Here is a 24263-nt window from a genome sequence, read left to right on the forward strand (position 1 = left end):
AAAGCTATAATTAGTGATGGGGAAAATATTTCTGCAATAAAATTTTTGAATCTTTAGTAAAGAAATATGGAGTCACGCACAAAGTGGCAACTCCGTATCATCCTCAAACCAGTGGTCAAGTAGAAGCCTCTAATAGAGAGATCAAATCCATTTTGGAAAAAACTGTCAATCCATCTAGAAAAGACTGGTCTCTACGATTATCGATGCCTTGTGGGCATCTGAAGCGACTTTTAAGACACCTATAGGGATGTCTCCTTATTGCCTCGTTTTTGGAAAACCTTGTCATCTGCCGATTGAACTTGAGCACCGTGCTCTATGGGCCATCAAAAGCCTCAATTATAATACTACTAACGCGGCAGGTGTGAAGAGAAAATTACAGTTAAATGAGCTTGAGGAAATTCGGAGTGATGCCTATGATCTCTCGAAATCCTATAAAGCCAACATGAAAAGAGTGCATGACAAGCACATATTGAGAAAAAATTTCAAAGTGGGTCAAAAAGTTTTGTTGTACAACTCAAGATTACACATTTTTCAAGGAAAATTAAAAACTCGATGGTCTGGTCCTTTCACCGTCTCTGCTGTCACCCCTTATGGGGCTATTTCTTTGAAAAACGTAAATGATGACAACGAATTTCAAGTAAATGGCCAACGCCTTAAACATTATCATGAGTTGCGCTCTCCAGATGTCGAAGAGACTCTTCTCAATGATCCAGTCTACATAGACTAATAGATTTGATGGTGTACTTCTTTCCATGTGTTTAAACAGAAAAAGTACGCCATTTGGGTAGCCGGGCCCTCTTCTATTTTCTTTTCTAAAAATCCCTAGAGTGTGTGGTTGCAAGCGCCGAAACCATAGTCCACAAAAACTCTACTTCAGAACTGAGTATAAATGTCTTCTGATAATCGAGCAAATGTGCCTCATAGAAAACAATGGGTACCAAAAATTTCAACTCTTTCTTTCTCCTCCCTTTTCTATTCTCTTCCTCGCAAACTCCAACTCATAATTTGGTGCAAATCTCACCCATCTCGAATAGGTAATGGTCGTAGTACTTTTTTTCTTTCAGCGACCGGCGAAAAGGATGGGGTGGTGTATGAACTGTCAAACTCCTTTCTGTCCAGGTCTTGATCTTCTATCCGAGATGAGCCGGTATAAGGTATATTATTGTCTGACACCAGCTCAGCAGGATAAACTTCATCATCGTCCCGTTGTTCCCACAGGTTGGGATTCATCTTGAGGATATGACGTTAAAAGACTCACATTCGTCTTAAGGATCTAACGTTAAAAGACTCACATTCGTCTTGAGGATCTGACGTTAAAAGACTCACATTCGTCTTGAGGATCTGACATAAAAAGACTCAACATGTATATACTCATTTTTTATTTTTCCCTTAGCACCAAGCTTGGTTCCCAAAGAGAGTCGTGATATGCAACATCGGACATTTCCTAGTTCATGCGGGCAATGGATTCCACCCAGGCCAACCCCGATCGGTTTTCTATGTGACTATATCAAGGGGCGGTTTGAGGCTATACCATATGTACTAAGGGTAATATTATTATTAGACCATTACACATTGGTCAGGGATGGTACTGTCCTGAACCCTAGGCCCCCAAAACATGAAGGTTAAGCCACAGTCTGGCTGGATTGGGTTCACCCCAGAGCCGACATGAAAGTTGCCTGAGTTAAGCTGTTGTGATGTGTTGTTTTATTTGGACTGCCGGTGTTGTTGACACGTTCCTTTCGACTTGTACATTTGTATATAAAAATTGTAAATAAATAAAAACTAAAAATAAATAATAAATAATAAATAAAAATAAATAAATAAATAAAAAGGTTTGAATGTGATTTTGTCATATTCCAGTGAATGGCATTTTTAATGCCAATCGTTTTGATATATCATTGTTTCAATTTGGAGTTAAAGCGAATCGAAATTCCACGTTTGAAATTTGAACATTTCGGGACATAAGGGGAATTTCTGGAATTTATTTGGGTTTGGGCCAAAAATTGGACTGACCCAAAATCACGGACCCTTTACAAAACCCACACGCAGGGGCACCCACGCGTCCATCCTCACATTTTTTCCCCTCAAAATCCGGATCTTGGTCTCCTTACACTCACCTCGCAAGACACGACTATATTGCATTCGAATTCAACTGAACAAGACGCTGGCTAAACTCCACCAATTCGAACCCCCTTCCTCCAGCACCATCTCCTCCATCACTCCTAGCAATTTCCACCCTCATAAATTCATCTAGACCTTGCTATGGCAGCACGAAGGAGAATCACAGTTGAGAGAAATTTTGAAAATCTCTACAATTTCGGGATCTTTCATCCATTTTTCGAAGATTATTCCGAAGATTTGGTGTTGAAATTTTACGACAATGGAGGTTTCCGGGGTGATGAATTTTGGGTTATGGCGGATGGGTTGGAACGGGAACTCACGCTGGAGTTAATATCGAATACAGCACAGATTCTAATAAACTCTGATAATCCGACCCTATTGTTGTTAGAGTATCCGACTATGAGGGACTTAATGTTTGACACACTTCTCGAGGGAGAGTACAATAATGGCTCGAACTGTGTGTACTAGCACTCGCTCAGACGAAACCAACTAGCCGTCACTCAATGGCTGGCATACAACGTCATTGGAACTTCAAAGACGTTTGACGTGAACAAGACATTCTTGCACCTGCTGTGGATCCTCCAGGAGAAGAGGAACACTTTCTGTATGGTCCATTTCCTGGGCCATGTTCTTACGATCGCGTCACACAGGTCAACTCCTCTTGCTGTACTTGTTACTCAGCTTATGCTTAACTTAGGGTTCCAGTCCGCTACTCCTTTCATTCCAACAAGGTCTTTCGAGAATTTTGGAATTTTTGAGACTTGTGTTCTGGACCACTGGGACCCAGTAGCTAGAGATGATATTGAGTGTGATAACGTACCTCCTCCTCCCCCTTCACCACCCGACTGTTTTAATGAGGCTACCATGCGCCGAGTCAACACTCCCATGGAAGCCTTGAGACACATGAACACTAGTATGCGTAGGATGTTTCTTTATCAGGAAGAGATGCTTACTTCCCAAAATGACTTCCAGCAAGAAATGCGTAATCGCTAAGGCCGTTTCCAGAGAATGATGATGGCAAATCAGCGGCAATTTCAAGATCAATTGCTACAGTCTATAGGCCACATTTCGGACCGGTCATTTCGGACCCGAGAAGTTCGCGTGGCCCGGACGGCGAGAAACTTCGGGTTCATCTTCTGCTAACCCGGAAGATTCCCAGTAGCTGTTTATTTCCCTTGGTTTAGAAATGATTATGTCATTTATTTCCCTTATGCATTGCATTTTTAGTTTTCTTGTGATAAAAATATTATATATCGGTTGATTTCTCATAATTTTGTATTTCCAGATGGTTTGAATGAGAAATTATTTATGTTATGCAATTATTGTATTTTCTAATATAGTAGTTTGTTCCTTGAGGCATTGGGCCTACTCTCAAAGCCCAACGGTTAGAACCCAACGGACTGATCCAAACGGTCAGAAATCTAATTATAAATACAAATCTACTTTTCCATTTTCCCTCATCCCCTTCTCTCATTCTTCACAAATTCCTCTTCACAAATTCTCATTTTCTTGATCATAATGAATCCAATCGAGCGATGGGAAAAGGAGCAATGCGAATGGGCTATCACCGTATTCGTGATAACAGTGTTTATTATTATTCTGCTGTCATTCATGCATAACATGATCCAGCACATCTAGATCTATGTAACCATATCTCTTTCCGTATGTCGTTTTGTATATTAGTATGGTGTGTTAAATAATTCTCACACATTTGTACGGGTTACGTATTAAATGGAGAAGTTTCGTATTAAATATTTGTGTATATTAGTTAAAAAAAAAAAAAAAAAAAAAAAAAAAAAAAAAAAAAAAAAAAAAAAACACCATCCAAAACTCACCAAAATAATTAATTGATACTCATGGTGTTCAGAGAAGATCGCGCACGCTACAAGGTACGCATAACACTTGTCACACATGCAACTCGATTATTCTATCCATATTCTATTACTGCTGTAGGATCATCATTTCTGAAATTACATGTAAGTCTAACTACCCTGTGAAACTTTCTTTCATATTTTCTAACATTGAACCATCTTATTAATTGTTTTTGGAAATCTGACATGACAAGACTTACTATGGATCCCCATTGTTGCTGTTCATAACCACATGGGTCATTAACTACACTTGGAATCCAGATTGGTACAGACTTATAGATTGGCTATAAATCTCTTCTTTTTCAGCCATTCTCATTCAAACAATTTTCACTATCCTTCCCTCAGTAATACTAACAAATGGATCAACCAAGAAAAATAATGCCTAAGAAAGACTACCTAAAAGTTTTGGAAGATGGCCGGTTTTATCCTTATTTTGACACCGAAATAATACGTCAGGGATGGATGCCTCTTCTATATCATTCAGCAGCTTGTTATTATCGAGAATTGGTTTTGATGTTCTACCAATTTATAGGACCTGAGAATGGAAAATTCTACTTCAATGCTTATGGACGGCAATTGGAATTGACTAGGAAAATTATCTCGGACATACTTCAAATAGGAGTTCTTTTTTCCAGAGTCATCATTTGATTCTGTCAAAACTTTACTAAGAGCTACCATATCTCATGGCGAAGTGGGAAATAGACATCACGTTGTTCTTTAACGGTCTTTGAAATAGAATCAACGAGTTGTGCTCCACTGGTTGGGACACAATGTGATAGGTACATCTCACCAATCAGAAGTCACAAAGACTCAACTCCACCTGCTTTGGATTTTGCAGAATCAAAGAGATGATTTTTGTCTAATCCAACACCTCTAGAACGTGATCACTAGGAAAATAAGAAAGTCAACACCTCTACCTCTACCTACTTTAGTCACGCAAATTATGATGCGTTGGGGTTATCCAGTAATTTCTTCAGAAACACCACTTCAAAGAGCACATTTTAGTGTACTCCAAACAGATTACTCCATTGGTTTTTGGATTCCTGATACTCTGAGAGATGAACAAAACGACCCAAGCTCAAACCCTGAACATTTCTTTGATGAAAATGCCATGCTAAATTTTTTTAATCCCATGGAAGGCATTGAATTTCTTCATCAAGGAATGCGGGAACTATACGCTAGTCAGAATATCATCATTACAACTCTTAAGGATTTCTAAGAACGTCAAGCAAAGCATGATGTTGAACAGGAGGAAATCTTGGAAAATCATTCTCAGTCCTTGCAGAATCATGCTCTCTTTATGGAAAATCAAACTACACTCTTTGCCAGCCAAGGGGACATTCAGATGCAGCTCGGCCAACAAATGGAATAACTAAACAGTCTGGTGCACAATATGCGTCTCCAAGATCAACATAATAATCCATAATTTTCTACTATTACTAAATAAATAATCGTATATGTTATTACATTTTTCGTCGTATTATGAATTTTGTCTTATCTTTGTGTCTTCTTTTGTATGAAATGCTTAATAGGATTGTCATCATTTGCGTTGTGACTAATATAATTTTAACATGTGCTTACAGGAGGATCTATTTTCTTACATACTCATTTATCCATCCAGTTTGCCTTTGTCGTTACCTATTTCTTTACTTCATCCACTATGACATATTCATCAATTGCATCTTCATCAAACATGGTATCTCCCAAACTCATTCCTGAGCAATCCTTTCAGTCTATGATGGATTACAATACCTATGGCCATCTTTTCCATGACTACATTACAAACATCGGGTGGTCTTTCCTAATTCTTCAACCTGACCAAACTTATTCTCCGAGTTTGGCTGCATACTTTTATGCTAATATGGAAGACACACCAGCATTTAACCATGCGCATGGTTTCTACTTACACGGGTTCACAATCCTAGTTGGTGATACACCTTACATCTTTTCTGAACAACAACTTGCCATAACTTTGGATCTTCCATACCACGAACCTGCTGCATCATGGCATTACATCTATCATAATTCTTACCGTTCCTTTCAGTGGCAAGCATTTCGCGACTCTTATGGTGATGGTCTTGAGATTAAACGAGAAGGAAATGGCCATGTGCCATGGCGCGACATCACCATTCCATTAGCAAGCATGACCATGAACATGGGGACTGCGATGTTATTTGTACTCCTGAATATTATGGGAGATTGACATTTTTCTACTGCCAATGAGGTCTGCTCAAGATCGTATTCAATTAATCGCTCAAGGTCATACATTATTTAACATCTTAGGTTGTGTTATCTCCAACTTGAAATGAGCTCGCACTTTTTAGGATCAGTATATACTTTTACCGGTCACCGCTTGCGAATAATGAAGACACATTTCCCACAGTTTGCAGCTACTTTTCATGACTGGGTCAAGGTAGATTCTATGTGCCCGGCAAACAGAATCATTCGTTCATTGAGGTTTCGGCAATGGAAGCATCCCGCTCGGTACCTGAGGCATGTTCGTTGTTACCGAAGGATGAAAATATGAAGAAACATTTGAGGAAATCTGGAGACGAAGAATGGGCAGAAATTTGGCAGACTATTATCTTTTGGCGCGATGCTAAGGAAATGCATTTCCTTAAAGAGGACGCCAGACCTTCACATCCTGCTGGATGGTAAACTTGAGCTTGCCATTGTACATATATCTAGCTAAACCTTATGTTTGGTGTGCTATTATTTTTCATGTTTCGTATGCTATTATTTTTCATTATTTCATGTGCTATGTTTAGTGTGCTATTGAACATTTTATTGTTCTTTCTGAATAATATATTATGTTCTCCAACCTTTCTGTTCTAGCAATCTAGCCCTAATTTTGCTCACGGTTCTCAGGTACTTTCTCTCTTTAATTGTTGATACTTCGAGGACTAAGCATCATTATGTTGGGGTTGCTTTAACCCTGTAGCAAATATTAGGCAAATTTTAACCTGTATATAGTTTTTATTTTCATGTTAATAATTATACTTAGTGACAAAGTCTTGTTTCCTTTTCAATGATGAAAATTGTCTAGAAATCTCACATTAGTATCCGAATTAGGATTTGTTTTTAAGAAACTTAAGATAATACGTATGCAATAGTTTATACATCTTTTCATGAACATTCATGTACTGAGTATCATCGATTGTACATAGCAGTAAGTTTCTGGAACCAACGGTTAGTTAGTTAAACTATAAATCATGTGAGAATCTAACCAAAAACCTTGACATGAGTGATTTATGTGTGATGACACAGAGGAGTAGTTTTTCCGATTAGAGAAAATCACGCATCTTCTTACTTGATCACCACCCGAACCCTAGGCGAGAATTTAGGCCATCTTTGGATCGACATAGCTAAAAATTCTTACCTGTTACAAATTTTACCGCTAGTCACTCCACTGAACCTTTCATCAAACCTTTCACTTTCACAAAAAAATTCTTTACCCATCTATTAAACCAAATAAAAGAACCTACCTAAGTGATGAGTATGAGAAATAGGATGAAATGTGGAAAGAATAAAGAGAAAGACTTGTCCCAAATAAAAGTCAGTTACTTGCTTCAGGAAAGAAAAATAGAATCATGTTCTTAAGTCATCTAGATAAAAAAAAAAAAAAAAAAAAAAAAAAAAATTAGAGTCTTAAGAACAAGGTTGGAAAACTCAGTTAGAAGAAGGAAAGAAAACAAGGATTTCTCTAGTGTAAATATATGAAGACCCTATTCTCTCATACTCGTAAATTTTAATTATCCATTTCTATTTTCTTGTACACTATCACCTAAGCCCCACAATACCTAATAAAGACCTCTAGCTCAATTAGGAGTAGGGTGGTGTGATAATAAGTAGTAGACTTGATTGATCGACATCGGCTCCTCTGACTGTCATTGAGATGTAAGGAAACGTGTGCCCACTGCACACTGGAGTTAACAAAACCTGAGTGGAAAATTTTTGAGTGAAATTGTGTTTTCACACATACCTGTGAGAACCCATTTAGGTACACTCTCCAAAGGATTCAGAAACAACCCTGCTAGTACATTTCAATGAAAAGTTCACTGCATGCATGATCATATGTAGATGTTTTAATTATTGAATACATATTAACTTGAGTTTCAAAGAAATCAATCATCGTTCCCTGCTAAGGAGATGTATGGATATCTGAGATTAATTTAGGAAACGAGTTTCTGTCACTGAGTTGTTGTAGTATAAATGAAGTTTGTGAGTATCTTCTCTGGAAAACTCTCACGAGGCTATAACTCGTCCACTAGGGAATTCCTAGTGGTTTAAGGCCTTGTTGCATATGGTCAATGCAACCGCACTCTGCGAAACGAGAATTAGTTAGGACTACACATTTTTGGCCACTTATCTGTTTTAATGTCTTGACAAGCAAAGTGCTGTTTGGGGGTAGTGTGATAAGCACCTAAAAGTGTATTATGAAACCCCATTGAGACATATAAATTTGGTTAATTATATGTTTAATAATCATGAAATAAATATGTTTTCATACTTTTGCAGGTATTCGCAGTAAACATAGAAATATTATTTAAACCTGCGATAAAGCATGAGGAACGACATATATATGAATTCTTCCAAATGCCGCGAAGCATCAAACTTCGAAGCTCCTACCTCTTGAACCCGGGGACTCGAATCGACAAATGAGCTGCTTTCGGACAATCGTAGGCGATGAACTCTACGCATAGGTGAGAAGTTGTAAAATTGCCCAAAGACCAGACCGCCACTGGACTGCACATAGGACCCACTATGTGGGCCCGCAAGATTGGATGAGTCATCAATCATGGAGCATGTCAAGACAAAAATGACAAATTATTGGTGCAAAGTTGACACCTTGCATGTAATTAATTAGATTAGGTGTTAATAGTAAAAAAAAAGGCAAGGTGTCACTTTGTTTTAATATGGTGGATAAAAATGAAGTAAATGTGCTTTGATGTTTCACGTGGGAGGAAATGAGATTTCTCTCAAATGGAGAAGAAAACAAAACAAAGGGGGGACACTCCATTTACTCCCTTGACTTCTTTTCCTTACCTTGTATTATTTTAGTTTCTTAGTCATTTTTATTATTTAGTTTTGAGTTTTGTAAGAAAAACTTGTAATAGTTTTAATGGAGAAAACTTTGGTTTTCTTCTAGAAAATAAATAGAAAGCAAGTGAGTTTAGATAGTTAGTCTTCTTCTTCCTTTTTCTCTCTCTCTTTTTGTACTTCTAACTTGTAATCCTTTATCCTAAGGAATCATGAGCTAACTTCCCTTTTGGAGAGTTAATCCAACTCATGTGAGGGAAAATATTTGTTGTTGGTTTGGTAAGTTGGTTAGGAAGAACAACTAGACCTACATCATATCCCAAAATGATAGTTGGTGTAATGTCTAGTTAGGAATCACTACTAAAAAAAAGGGTTTTTATCTCGGTTCTAAAATTAGCCTTATCTCGGTTCTGCTGATAAGAGAGATAATATGTCCTGTGAATGAGATAATATGTCCCATAATTTAGGTACTAACTCTGAGTATAAATCTGTTATCTCGCCTCTTACTTAACCGAGATAAAATATATGGATTTTACCACTGGTGGTATGGAATTGATATAATAGGAAATTTCATTTATCTCACCATTGTGGAACTGATATAATAGGAAATTTCAACCATCCCACATTGAACTGATATAATTGATATTAAACCAAATATCTCGGCACTCAAATGATATAATTGCTATTATACCAAATATCTCGAAATAAATTTGGCAAAGAAAACAAAAATCCCAAAAAAAAAAATGGAAGTCCCGCTCTACAGTACTCTCTTGTGACTTTCACGAACTCACGATGGCAACTGCCGTTCTAATCTCCATTATCTCTTCGTGTATATTGCCCTCTCTTAACCTCTCGCACCCATTTCAACTCCACAGCAGTTCAACAATTCTTCTGGGTTTTCAGGTACTAAAATGATCGTAGATTAAGCTAGGAGATTATATAGTGTTCAAAACTAATCAATTTTTTGAAAAATGATTAATCAAACTTAGAATATTGAATCTAAGTTATTCATGTATAAATAAGTTAGTGCCTAACCTTTATAAATTGATTCGCAGTTCTTCCATCAGCTATTCATTCGTTGTTAGAACAAATTGGATCTGAGGAGGTTCTGGTCGTCCTGCCTCAACTTGATTTGCTTTTTAGCAGGTATTACTCTTATTTTTTTTTAGATAAGGCCTTCTTGTACGTAGCGAGCTTTTTTCTTGTATCTATGACTATATCAACTTGGTTTTACTAATAGAGACCAAAAGAAATTTACAGTGGTACTATATTATACTAGTGTTATCTGCGTTCTTTCTTTGTTTCTTTCCGTCTATTAACCGCTCTCTTTGCAGTGTCATGTGATTTATGGCACAGATATTGTCCAAGACCTGAAGGATTTGCATGAAGAAGATGACTTAGCCATTGTTCTTGACTCAAAGGATCGTCCATGCTGCATCATAGAATTCATTTCTCAGAGCCTTCAAATGCTACCTTTGGAGGATTCAAAGAGAGACCTCTTGGTATATCCATCTTGGCCTAGCAAAGCACTTCATTATAGTCATACGATTTGATTATGCTTTGGCTTATGGTAGGCTCAATGCACTGCAGGAATCCAAATTTACTTGTTTTCATGAAGGAATTGATATTTGCGAACAACTCATTGGTATCCCAATTCCTCTCTCTTACACTCACTTGACCTCAAGGTTTCTAGTGCTTTGGCATCTCACCCTTTCGGTCATACTCTGGGACGACTGCAGGTGGATCGTTGTCCTTGCTACTTTTATCAGCGCGCCCTCCTTGTTCTGCATTAAGGAAGTATGTTTCTCTTTAACAATTTTGCATTACATTTTACTTAATTACGTTCAGAGTGCATCCTGTGCTTTCTTATGCTATTTATTCATTTCTGACCTGTGAATCCTGTGAGGCATTCTTTATCTCCTTCTCATTGCATTTTGTTTCCTGGTTATATTGATTCATGTATACATACATCATAGTATCCATATGCATTTATCTATACAGACGATTCCTATCAAAAAAAAAATATATACAGACGTACAGATAACTGTATATATTTGTTAACTTTATTTAATTCTTGCTTGGTAACTCCTTTGAGTAAACCTAGGTTAGCAATCTACTTGGCTGCCTCGGTAACGTGCTTGGGTCTGGCAGAGGGCAGATGCATCCACTGTCTGGAAGGAATTCACGACCCCAGATGGAAGAATGTGGGTGACATTCTATACTGGTTTTAATTGATTCAGCATTCTTTACTTTATTTATGTTTCTTGTTTAGTCCGAATCCGGATGTTAAACGCGTCTCTTATTTTTTAGGTACTATTACAATAAAGTCACAAAGCAATCTAAGTGGGCGATTTCGATGACCTAAAGGTTTCTTACTATGGTTTCTCCACATATCTCGTGGTCTTTCCCCCCTCCTAAATAATTTATAGTTACCTATTCCGTTCTTTCTTATCTTGCTATATAATTCTTCCGGTTGGCTCGTGAGCAAGCAGAGAAAATTTGTCTAGTCGGGGATTTCAACCGTAAGTCGCTATGACCGCTCAAGCCGCCAAGATGATAAATATTTCTACAGTTGAAGGACCATCTACCTCATCTATTTTGGAGCCATTGATTGTTGCTCTTTGTGAGTTAAGCTACTGCGTAGCGCCCCTTGGGAGCACAATCTACTCAAGTTATTCCTTCCGTGGCACCAAAATGTTGCCGGAGGTCACTCTCTTGTGGCATCTGTCACTCCCTCACATGCTACGATCACCGGAAATGGAGTTTCATTCTTTGTCGTGGCGGCAAACACTACATTGACGTATTGACCTATTTAGTCCTATTGAATTTTACACCTTGTTGGAAGTGAATTTTGGATAATTATAGTTTGTTGTTTCTCTTGTCAATGGTTTCGGGAATACTTCCATGAATTTACTTCCTCAAGATGTTGCAAATTCTGGCGATGTAGCCTCTGTTCGGGATCCGGAGGTACTCGCTCTCTCTTATCGGATGCCTTCTTATGCCGAAAAAAGACTGATTAAATTCCTGTTTCCCTTTTGTCGAAGTCAATAAGTATACAAAATAGACAAGCATCATTTTTACTATCTTCTTAGGGATGGTATATGGTTTCATATGGATCTTTTATTTCTCTACTTGCAATGGAGTTTAAGGCACTTGATCCTATTAATCTAATAGTTATAGTGATTAGTTTGCTAATTTAACTTGTAATGCGTATCATCCGATGTTTTTACTTTTAGCGGGAAGCAAAAAAGGTATGGCGATTCTTTGGAAAAATAAATATTACTCCACTGGAGGAAAAGTCAGTTGATGATGAACCTTTGGTTTATGCTAGTAAGCAGGTGCTTGCTTAGGATTCTCCTTTTATAGCACTGAATTAAAAATAAAGTAGAAAATACCTTTTTATAGTTGACTTGTACAGACTAAAAGAAGTTTTGGTTATGTATCCTTTTAGGAGGCAAAAATTATGTTTAAAGAACTTTTGGAATCTGCGAATGTTGAGTCTAATTGGAGCTGGGAACAGGTATATTTATCTCTTCCCAATATTTCAGTTTCTAGATATGCACTTTGATTTAATGATGAAATCAAAATATTACAGGCCATGAGAGTAATAGTTAATGACAAAAGATATGCTGCTTTGAGAACACTTGGAGAACACTTGGAGAACACTTTGAGAACACTTTGAGAACACTTGTGAGGTAAGCCTTCACAATGATGATTCTTCATTTTCTTTTTCTTCTACGCTTCTCTTTATTTCTCGTCATCAGTGATATCGTAATTACTCGTACTTTTTGTATTTTAGTACTTGGGTCAAAGGAAAAAATGGGAAGCCGAGGAAAGACGCATTAAACAAAAAAAGTCTCGAGAAGAATTCACGAAAATGCTAGAAGTAAGACGGATAGTACTCCCAAATCTATTATTTAGAACAATAAGATGGGAAACTAATTGATACTTTTGCTTGACAGGAGTCCAAAGAACTAACGTCGTCTACAAGATGGAGGTTTGTCTTCTCTATTAAGTAGCACTGCGATTTTTCGTGTTGATAGTAAAGTTTGCTATAAAGTTGAAACATTTCAACGTATTTCATACTGCTATTCGTATTTTGAGATGGCATAAGCAGAGTACTATTTAAATGTAATGTCACTTCTAATGCTCTATATGAATTGTTTCATTATTATCTAGCAAAGCGATATCCATGTTTGAGGATGACGAGCGATTCAAGGTTGTTGAACGTCCTAGAGATCGCAAGGATCTTTTTGAAAACTATTTGTCGGAACTTCAGAAAAAGGCAAGTTTTACTTGTTATCAAATTTCTCTATGTTTGAATGATGTGATTTCTCCTCATGTGGTCTTTAATTTAGTATATTCCACCTATCTAAGTTTTACTTTACAAGACATCTTCCACCGTTCCAGTCTATTGAAGGTCATATGTTGTGTTAAGTTGCATGTTTTCAAATTTTCGCAACCCATCTTATACTGTGTTCTAGTCTTTACCTTACCTTCTTTATTTACTCAAGTCATTTGGTATTCCTTGCTAATTTTGAGTCACAAGACATGCTGGTAAGAGTAAAACCCTTGCTTTTTCACGGCACCTTCTTGCCAAAATTTCCTTTTAATGGTAACAAAAATTAAATAAGAAATGCCTGCCTTGGCATAGGTGTGAGTGTAAGGTCTCCGGGAGGACTACAAATAGGGTGAAAAGAGAAAGCAATCAATAGAATTAACTTTGATGAATCACCATTTGCATTTCAAGTGTCCCTCGATTTTCTTGCCACAAGAACCCCAATATTTTTTCTTAAATCTATGATCTTTAGCTTTTGTTCTCTTTTCTCCTCAAAACTCCATCGGATATGTTACTTGCTTTATTTTTTCATTATAGTCCACAGACCCTCGTTCTTCGGTTCATCTCAATTTTGTTCTCTCTCTGTTATGCATGTTGGTTCTTTAGATGCTAGTCGTCTCTATATGGTACATTGCAAGGAAGTTGTTACCTGGTACTTAGTATTTCACTATAATGAAATGTTTAAGGAGATGATTCTGAAGCAGTTGATATGTTTAAGGAAGCCACATTTCCTTACAATATTTTGTCTAATCCGGATAAATGTCGTTAGTATGATATTGCTGGCTTTGAGGCTATTGAAGCAGAAAGTCAAGAATTGGAGCTAGACTTATCGAGTTTGTGAACTGTCAACACCATGTTCGCTGCACTTTTTAGTAAGCTAGGTGTGGCAATAAAGACTACTGTATCAGCAACTGTGTTGGAGGAAGCACTGAATGGTGCGGTTACTGTTCATCCACTTTAGCTGGGACAATCTTGTTCTAAGAATTGAAGGTTGAGAAACAGTGTGCTCACTTTTATTCTGTCGACATAACGAACAGGAAGCACAAGCAGGCCTTGTCTGTCGAGTCCAATCATCAGACAAGAGCAAGTTTAAACTATTTTATTTTGAACCGGAGGATAACGGTGGATTAAGCCTGGCATCGCAGGAGGAGAGCGCAAAAATTAGAAAATGTACCTCAGCTGGGATGTATTTCTTTGTTTTCCTGTTTACCGGTTGGATCAAGCAGTCAATTCGGTGGCAGCAGCTAAGGATCCCGATACTGCTTTCCTTAAAAAATTGGACGGATTTCAGCATGTGAAATATCTGAGCTAAAAGCAGGCACCTATGTATTTTCTGTTTATGGTGACAACTTCTTTAAAAGTGCAAGCTATGTAATAGAAGTTCTTTGTGCTGGACCTTTTTCAAAAGAAAAAGATAAACTCAGGGATGTGGAAGCTCGAATCTTGACTAAAAGGGTGGAACTATCCAAGTTTGAAACCAAGTATAGAGAGGTGTTGGCACAATTCACAGAGATGGCCAGTAGATATGTACAGGAAATGCAAGCTATTGATGAACTACTGAAACAAAGAAACACAATCCATGCCTCCTACTCAACTGCTCCTCCTTTGAAACGAAGTTCGAGTAGTAGCAAAAGCAGTGATTCCTTCAAAGAATCCAAGAAAGAAGAAGAATGCCAAACCAGTCATAAAAAACATTGGGCAAATGATAGGCCGAAAAAAAGCAAATGGTTCAACGTTCGCTTGAAAATGGATAAGGACAAGCCTTGCTGAATTGGACCATATGATTTGCCTTCCTAATGGGTCTTCATGTGTACCGAAGGTCCGATTCTGTCATCTTCTTGGGTTGTACACTATCTGAATCTGAACAATTGTTGAAAGACTTCCCAACAACTTAAGGGAGATCTGCTCTTTGTACTCGACATTTTTTGCAGCAGTTGTGCATTCGCTCAACTACAACCTTGGTCTGGCATTTTGCTCTCCTATTCCTCCCACAACCATGAATTGATGGCTTATTAGTGAAGGAGATGATGCTCCTGGTACAATATTTGCATAATCTTGCATGTAAAGGATAAATGCTGCGATTGTAAAATTCATGCAATTTATTATTGCTTCTCTTGTTATTCAATTTATAAGCATTTTGCTTGTTCCATGCCTAAAAAAAAAAAAAAAGTACATGTGATCGAGGTTTTTCTTTTGTCTATCTCTAAGTGTTATGCTTCAATTTGTATGGGAGTCATGGTTTCTTATATCAATGATTAATGTCTTTGGTGAATCTGTGGCTTAACAAAATGGCAGGTGGACGGAGAAAAGAAACACACTCAAAGAAAAAGAAGAATGAAACACACACTTTGGGAGACAGAATTCCACATACCCCTGGTGTTAATAGCAGTGCACCTGCATATCATTATACAAAAGAGTAGCTTGGTGCGGTAATATTTGGCTGTAAACATGAGACAATGGGCGAGTGCCTAAGGAACCTGTTATTTGGTTAGTATAGTAGTACTTCAGCTTTTAACTGCATATTACTTAAAGCATGTTATTTTGTCTCTAGCTACAAGCCTACAACCCCCAAAATTGGGATTTTTTAAACTACTTCTCTAGTAGATCTTCAATTATGTTTATGCAATTATGCGTAGTATAAAAAACAGATAACGTATATAACTAATAATTAAGGACACACCCCCTCCTTATTAACATTTTACCGGATTGGACTTGGTTGATACGTACAGTAGATTCGACCCCGAAAAGCAACTTTGATTCCAGAGACCTAGAGAAGAGCCACACATGTTTACATGTTCCATTATTTCACTTAGGGTATCAATAAATGAGGGGGTATTCGGATTGATTTTCAGCTTTAGACATAATCCATAACTTTTTATTGGAGAGATGTCGCTTGATCGAGAAAGAAAGCATACGGAGAACATTCATATCTTTTAAATTCAGACTTAACTAATAGATGCAGCACCACTGCGACAAATTTTCTTAAGTGTGTGTTGTTAGCTTTCTTCCACTCAATAATATCACACATACCGTTTTCTTCAATTATGCGATAATCCACTGAATGACATTGTCAGAGCTCTCCTGTAGTGGCGCCTAAGTAAAGCACATAGGTGCATAGCGATTTTGGAATTTTCAGATATGAGTTTGTTTGTTTAAAATCCTAGATTTTTCTATTAATAAAACTTTTTTGTAGTTTGTTAACATATCTAACTTTCATATTAATTTATTTTCATTTCTAATAACTTATACTATGTTTTGGTTTGAACTTTCATTAAATCTCTATTAACTTTTGTGCAGGCTTACCAATTCGGCATTTATCGTATATAAAAAATATTGAGCCAAGGTTGCCGATATTCCTATTCAACTACAATGGTAGGAAATTACACGGCATTTACGAGGCAACTAGTCATGGCCGATTAAATATCAACCCACATGCATGGACAAATAACGGTTCTGACCAGACTCAATTTCCTACCCAAGTACAGCCGCATACTTCTTTTCCCTAATTCTTTAGTGATATCTCTATATATACTGTATTCTGATCACATGATGTTTGATTTTCCCAGGTCCTTGTTCGTATCAAGAAGCAATGCAAGTCTTTGCTAGAGGACCAGTACAAGAAGGTCCTAGAGAAAAACTACATGGATGAGCTGTGCTTTCGGTTTGAACTTGATCACAGACAAACTGCTAAACTCTTTTCCTTGTTTGAGTCTTCTTCTGCAACTAGCCCCTACAATGCACCGATCAGAAGACCTCTTCAAAGATATTCTCCTAGAAACGAAGACAGACCGAAGTTAACTTCAGACGACGGTGCTTCTGCTGAGTTCTTTAACGAAGCATCAGCAGTTGGAGCTGAATTTACCCTTCCTACGACACGGACATGGGCTTCTCTCTTCAAAGAGACTTATGGCTCTGATGCTAAGCCTAGTACTAGTTGGGAGGAAATAGGGGCTTCATATGTTGTTTCTGGTTGGGACGAAGAGGAAGGGCCTTGTTGGACGAACAACCCATATTTGGAGGACGAACATTCTCCTATAGCACCTTCGGTATCTAGGTAAGTATAAAAATCTCTGAATTGATTACAGATTGTGCGATTAAGCAATGTGAGGACCCTGCATCTATCCTACCAGAGCTTCATTAGGGTGAGATAGCTTCCAGTGACACACATATAGTAATAATGTCCTTGAGCAATCAAATAATTTTGTTAAGGTAGGGGCCTCCACTAAAGATGCACTTCAAGTTGAGTCCTCGGTTGCCAAGCGTTCCGCTCCAAAGAGTGGACATATTCTTTGGATTCTCAAATTTTTTTTTAGTAGGAAATTCAGTAGGAACCATCTGTAAGGAGGAAATTCAGCAGGAACCATGTGTATAAGTTCTTAACTATATAGAGAAAGGTTAAAAAATGTCTTATTATAGTTCGAAGAATAGTACTTGATACAATATTTGAGTTTCTATAAATAAATGACTGATCACTAGTACTCTTTGAAAGTTAAGATCATGTTCGACATTGTTCTTTCTTATCTTAATGAAATACGTTTTTCAAAGAATTTACTTATGTTGGGTTGCTTTTGTTAATTGGTGTTGATGTTTATGAATATGAAAGGGAATTGTTAATTGGTGTTGATGTTTATGAATATGAAAGGGAATGTGGTGGTTTGGGACAGGTTTTTATTTCTTGGTTAATTGTCATGAGCAATACCAGCAAAAAATGATAAAAAATGACAAAGGGTGAGATAAAAGGTTGTCCAACAATCTCCCTTTCCAAAAGAATTTATCACGGTTATTTTTTGATATTATCTCGGTTTCAATAAAAAAACATCTCAGTTTTCTTCTATACTAATTGGTTTCAATCAACAATTTATCTCGGTTTTATTCTATATTATATCGGTTTTATTTAGAAAACCGAGATAATATATTTAGATAAGATGTCAGACTTCTGAGATAATTTTCTAGCTTATTATCTTGGTTTTATAGAACTCTATTACCTCAGTGGATTTTACCTTGGTTGTTTTTTCCTAGAAAACCAAAGTAAAAACTCTAATATCTCACCTTTTAGCTGAGCTTATAAACCATTTTTTTTAGTAGTGAATCAAAGTGATGAGGTTAGAGATAAGTCATTGCTTGGTTCCACTTGCTAACATGTATGAGCTTAGAGATGAGCCATATATGTTAGGGATCAAGTTTTCTTCTATTAGGACTTGTCTATGAGTCTAGGAAGAATAAAATAAATTTATTAAAATCAACAACAAAAGTTATCTTCACATGAGGAGGATTAGCTCTCCACATTTTCTTTAGTAAATTGTATTGTGTCTTAGTTGCATGATTTTGAATCTTAATATTTTTCTTAATGTTTTGTAGGAAAGAAACCTAGTATTAGTATTAAACTTACTCATTAGTTCCCTAAGAGTAAAAACCAAGTTGTAGTTGTCCTAGACTTTAGGTTGGTTCGAATCCTTACTTCAACTTTACGAACACGAAGATCGTGAGTAAGGAAATCTTTGAATCCGCATTTTTCACCAAATTAGAGAGTAAATCTCTAACGTAGTAAAAAGAGCAATATCATCATCCACCATAATACACTCTAAAGAATGAGTCATAACGTCTTCGAAACATACTGATAGAGCAGAGGAATTCACACCCCTGAACCTGATGCTGCTACTAACAACTTTTCCTTGGAAAACAACATTGGAGCAAACAACTTTGGGACAATGTACAAAGGAAAGCTGTCATATATTTTTACTAGGTAAGTATCTATTGAAACTAGTTTTATGGAAAATTAACCAGGTAGTAGTTGAGCAACAGGATCACTCAAAACACTGTGATATTACCTGGTGTTTATCATATTACACGCATTTAATGTAATATTACTTTCATGCAGCTCATCAAACCGGGTGATGTGTGGTTTGCATACTTAATGGTCTTGATGAGTTCCATTTATCAAAAGATTCTCTAGGACCTGATGAACCCAGTTACTGGGGTAGGTAATTTCCTTAGTCCTTTTCTTTTTTATTAGTCCCTTCCCCCGGTGTTGCACGGGTACGAATGAGACACGATAGTGTTTCTCCAAAGACACAACATTTTCAGTTAAAATATGGAGTGTCTGAGAAGGGTACAACTTCCATTTTGAAGTACCTGCACAACACATGCCCCCTGGCCTTAAATAAATTAGTATTATGTGTTTATTTGTTCATAGGATACAAAAAATGTAAATCCACGGCACATTCTTTCATATTTATTTGAATGAAAGTGCTTTGAATCAAGTTTTGCAGATTTTATATGTTCAGTATCCCAAGTAGTGGATACATGGGGCATTTTCTTTTCATTATTTCTTATAAATATTATCCTTAACCTGCAACAACTTCTAAGTATGAATGGGAGAGGTCACACACAGAAAACGTTCTTGGTGGATCCCTAGGAAGAGCTACAGCTACTGGAGAACGGGTACCCTTTGCAACAGAGGACTCCTCTGAAGATGATCAAAAGGCTTTGATTGGCACAAGTCAAAATGATGGCATACTAGATTTGCCTGACCATAAAATATTCAATTTACCTAAACAATTCCAGATGGATCAGACACCAAATGAAAATGATTATTTTGCATTGGAGGATTTCCTGAATCCTGCAGATGACAATTCTGATTGCTTTCGGGACCACGTTGATGGGAAGCTTACATACTTCGATGCACCAGAATCCACTAGTTACTGATGAATCATATGTAGAAGTCGATGAACGTAAACCTTTTGATGTAGATCAATCACCTTTTGAAATGCTTGATGAGTACATTAACTACTTTGATGCCTATGACAATGACTTAATGTTAAGTTTCGATGCTTCTGAGTTTGGCGAAGTTGGGGTTCCTAATATGGTGCAACCAACCCTAATTAGGGAGGTAAAGATATGCCATTACATCTTTCTAGCACCAGAAATCACTTGTACAAGCTGTATTTTAACCTGTTGATGTGACAATAGGTGTATACTGGAAACGAGCATGCTCTCCTGCCATTCCTTGAGCCTTCAGAAACAAATGTGGAAGGTGCTTCCTCTTTTGAGCAAAAGCCAGCAATTGCAAAGACTGCAGCAGGTTGAGATTTTGATTTGGATTGTGATTTTTCTAATTTACTTTGTACGCTTCTGTTTTGCATTTGGGTCAAATGGGATATAAAAGGATAAATCTGGTGTTCCATACTTGATTTCCATCTTAGTAAACGTTTCTGCTGGGTGAATACGGAATATATAGGTTTCCATTTCAGAACTTCTTTTATTTTTTCCTTTCTCTTGCCTCTCTATCTCATCGGGGTCTCTTCATCTTTTTGTGGTGCAGATGTCCATTTTGATAAAGGTTGGGATGGTTCCATCGCTTAACAGGTCAGTCGCATGTTGGGATCTATCTCTGCTCCTACTGCATATACAACTGAGCTTCCAATGAAAGATGTTGCCTTCGGACAGAATTTAACAGCACGCTCTTCCAGTTTAGTTCATGTTATAGCAGGGATGATCCACGTAAGTGGCATGACACTTATTGATAGCGATAAGATTTGGTCATTGGGAAAGAGTGGAAATGCAGACATTCTCCTTCCATATGGCATGACAATGACTAATGTGAATCTTATCAGCAGCTCCTTTGAACCAATGGGCAACACACTATCAAGCAAGGCTATAGCGGTGATATTTTTCGCAGTGGCTTCTATTTCTTCTTCCTCTGGGTCATGCTTCTTTCAATGAGCTGCAAAATTGGAAGCTACATCTATACGAGATAATTGGTTTAACAATTGGAGAGACTTTTCTCTCACTTCATATTATTATAAAGAAGACTCCATTAAGTTTGTTTCAGTGAGGAATATGGATGTTTATGATATACAAGTTTATTCTAGAAGATTAACAACAACTTCAAAACAATGAAATTCAGTACAAGATCACAGCAATCATGGTTTTGCAAATCTAACCAAACTTTGCAAAACCTCTTAACAACATGAGTACATGCATCACATCCACCCTGCTTCTAAAGCATAACACCTTACCTGGAAGATTCAAATAATGCATAGTAGTTCTGATTTAAGTATCTTATACGCCAGATATAATTAACTAAAAATCAGAACGTTAACAATATGGATGACTTATTAGACGCCCTTTGAAGGATGCCAAACATACATGTGTTGATATATATGCCAGATTATTACGCTCAATACTATGTCGCGTGCTTACAATTATTAAAAAATCATCATCAGATTTATACAGTCCTAATTGTTGTTATACTGCCCATTGCAAATGGAAAACTATTATCCTGAGATGAGGTATTTCAAGTTCATTTGAAACCACATCTAAATTAAGCATACACAAGTTTTTTTTTTGTTTTAATTTTCCATAGCTTTGTACTCAAAAAATGTATCTATAGCAGTTTGGCATTATAAGAACACATCTGAATTTTTGTTCTGCTTTAACTTGATAATCAGGGAAAAAAACACGTTATTTTGGCGATAATTTAGGATCTGCAAGAACCGATCTTTGAAAAAGTCGGATGTTAGTGGCTTTGATGGGGAGGATACTTCTTGGATCTCATGGTTTTGTAATCTGAGAGGGAACGAGTTCTTCTGTGAAGTTGATGATGATTATATTCAAGATGATTTCAACCTTTGTGGCTGGAGCAGCCAAGTCCCCTATTATGATTATGCACTCGACTTGATTTTGGATGGTTGAATCACTTTTTTTTCCCCTCAATTCTCATAAACAAACTTGTTAATTATGTCAAACTAGAGCACGAGAAATCAGAAATCATTATTGAAAGTAAGTTTTTTATTCTCCTTTCGGTGTGTGCACAGAGCGTTGTTATAGAATTGTTAGAATGATTGCTAGGGAAGGACACTTATCTCACTACTCAGTAAAGATTCCTACCCCTCTTTGATAAATAATGAATCGGCCTTTCGACGGGTTTGATGAACCGAGAGTTGGGGGCCACACAGAACCTGAAAAGCGGAATTCCTATCCCTGGTATTCCCAGCTTGAAATATGCTTGAGGCATTTGTTTATTGATGTTTGATCTAACATTATTTTGAAATGACGCTATGTGGTTAAAGATGCTATGCTATGCTCTTCCAATCTCCTCCTCATCATCATCATCACCTTCCATTCTCCCCCAATAAAGATTTCAACCATGATTACAATGACACTACAAAAGGATCAATGAAGTTGGTATGTACACATTGGATAATTAATTGGAACTCGGAAATTGGATGCATATGCAATGAACTAACTTCAAAAAATAATTAACTGGAAATCAGAAAGTGGATGCAAATACATGCATTGAACTAATCTCAAAGAATAATTAACGGGAAATAAAAAACTGGATGCAAATGCATTGAACTAATCTCAAAAAATAATTAAAGGGAAATCAAATACTTAACCTCAAAGAATAACTAACGGGAATCGGAAAATTTATACAAATGCATCGAACTAACCTCAAAAAATAATTTATAGGAAATCAGAAATTAGATGCAAATGCATCAAACTAACCTCAATGAATAATTAACGGAAAAATTGGAAACTGGATGCAACTGTATTAAAATAACCTTAAAGAATAATTAACAGGAAAGCAGTAACCTCATAATAATCATAAACTGGATGTAACTGCGCTGAACTAACCTTGAATAATAATGATATATCAAAAATATTTAACGGGAAATCAGAAACTTGATGCAAATGCATTGAAAAAAAAAATTCAAAAATCAAAAATCAAAACTTGATGCAACTGCATTGAAATAATCTCAAAAAATAATTAATGGAAAATCGGAAACTAGATACAAATGCATTGAACTAACCTCAATGAATAATTAACGGAAAAATCGAAAACTGGATGCAACTGCATTAAAGTAATCTTAAAAAATAATTAACGGGAAAGCGGTAGCCTCAGAATAATTATAAACTGGATGCAACTGCGCTGAACTAACCTCGAAGAATAATAATATATCAAAAATATTTAATGGGAAATCAGAAACTGGATGCAAATGCATTGAACTAACCTCAAAGAATAATTGACGAAAAATCGGAAACTGGATGTAACCGTACTAAACTAATCTCAAAAAATAACTAACAAGAAATTGGAAAGATGATGCAAATGCACCAAACTAACCTCAAGGAGTAGTTAACGGGAAATAGAAAAAATAATTAACGGGAAATCATAAACTAGATGCAATTGCATCGAACGAATAAACCTCAAAGAATAATTAACGGGAAATCGCAAATTGGATGCAAATACATCGAACTAACCAAAAAATAATAATTAAATGTGAAATCGCAAATTGGATGCAAATGCATTAAACTAACCTCAAAGAGTAATTAACGGGAAATCGAAAATTGGATGCAACAGCACTGAACTAATCTCGAACAATAATTAACGAAAAATTGACAACTGGATGCAAATGCATTGAACTAACCTAAAAAAATAATTAAACTGGATGCAACTATACTTAACTTAACTCAAATAATAATTAACAGAAAATCGAAAACTTGATATAAATGTATTGAACTAATCTAAAAAAATAACATAGTTGTATTATATGTAGTGGGATGTCTCGACAAGTATAATTTTGCATTGAAAATGGTGTTTATCATATTTTTTTTTCTTATGTTTGGGAATTTCTTGATTTTCAAGTAGCTTCAATATCATCTTCGCTTTATTAAACATTTTCACATAACTTCAATCAAAATTATATTATTAAACAACAAAAAGAAGACCAAGTTAAGAGTTTTATCAAATGTGTGTTTTTTCTTGGGATTTTAAGTTGGATAAAATTTAGATAAGTGATCAATATAATATTCATATCTCATAGTTCTACATAATTTCTAATATTTTTCATAATAACTTAATATAACAACACCGGTTTGTAGTACTGGTTCGA

At 36.5% G+C, this 24263-nt stretch overlaps 1 long non-coding RNA gene and 1 pseudogene across 1 annotated transcript; both read left to right on the forward strand.

Annotated features, from left to right (window-relative positions):
- Positions 1–12833: 12833 nt before the first annotated feature.
- LOC147511132 (uncharacterized) lies at positions 12834–13291 on the forward strand. Its single transcript, XR_015217163.1, has 3 exons — positions 12834–12918; positions 12995–13029; positions 13212–13291. It is a non-coding gene; the product is annotated as an uncharacterized LOC147511132 (long non-coding RNA).
- Positions 13292–14062: 771 nt separating this feature from the next.
- LOC147511133 (chaperone protein dnaJ 16 pseudogene) lies at positions 14063–15355 on the forward strand (annotated as a pseudogene).
- Positions 15356–24263: the final 8908 nt, after the last annotated feature.

Source organism: Coptis chinensis, chromosome 3 (genome assembly GCF_015680905.1).
Source record: "Coptis chinensis isolate HL-2020 chromosome 3, ASM1568090v1, whole genome shotgun sequence".
Classification (NCBI taxonomy): Eukaryota; Viridiplantae; Streptophyta; class Magnoliopsida; order Ranunculales; family Ranunculaceae; genus Coptis; species Coptis chinensis.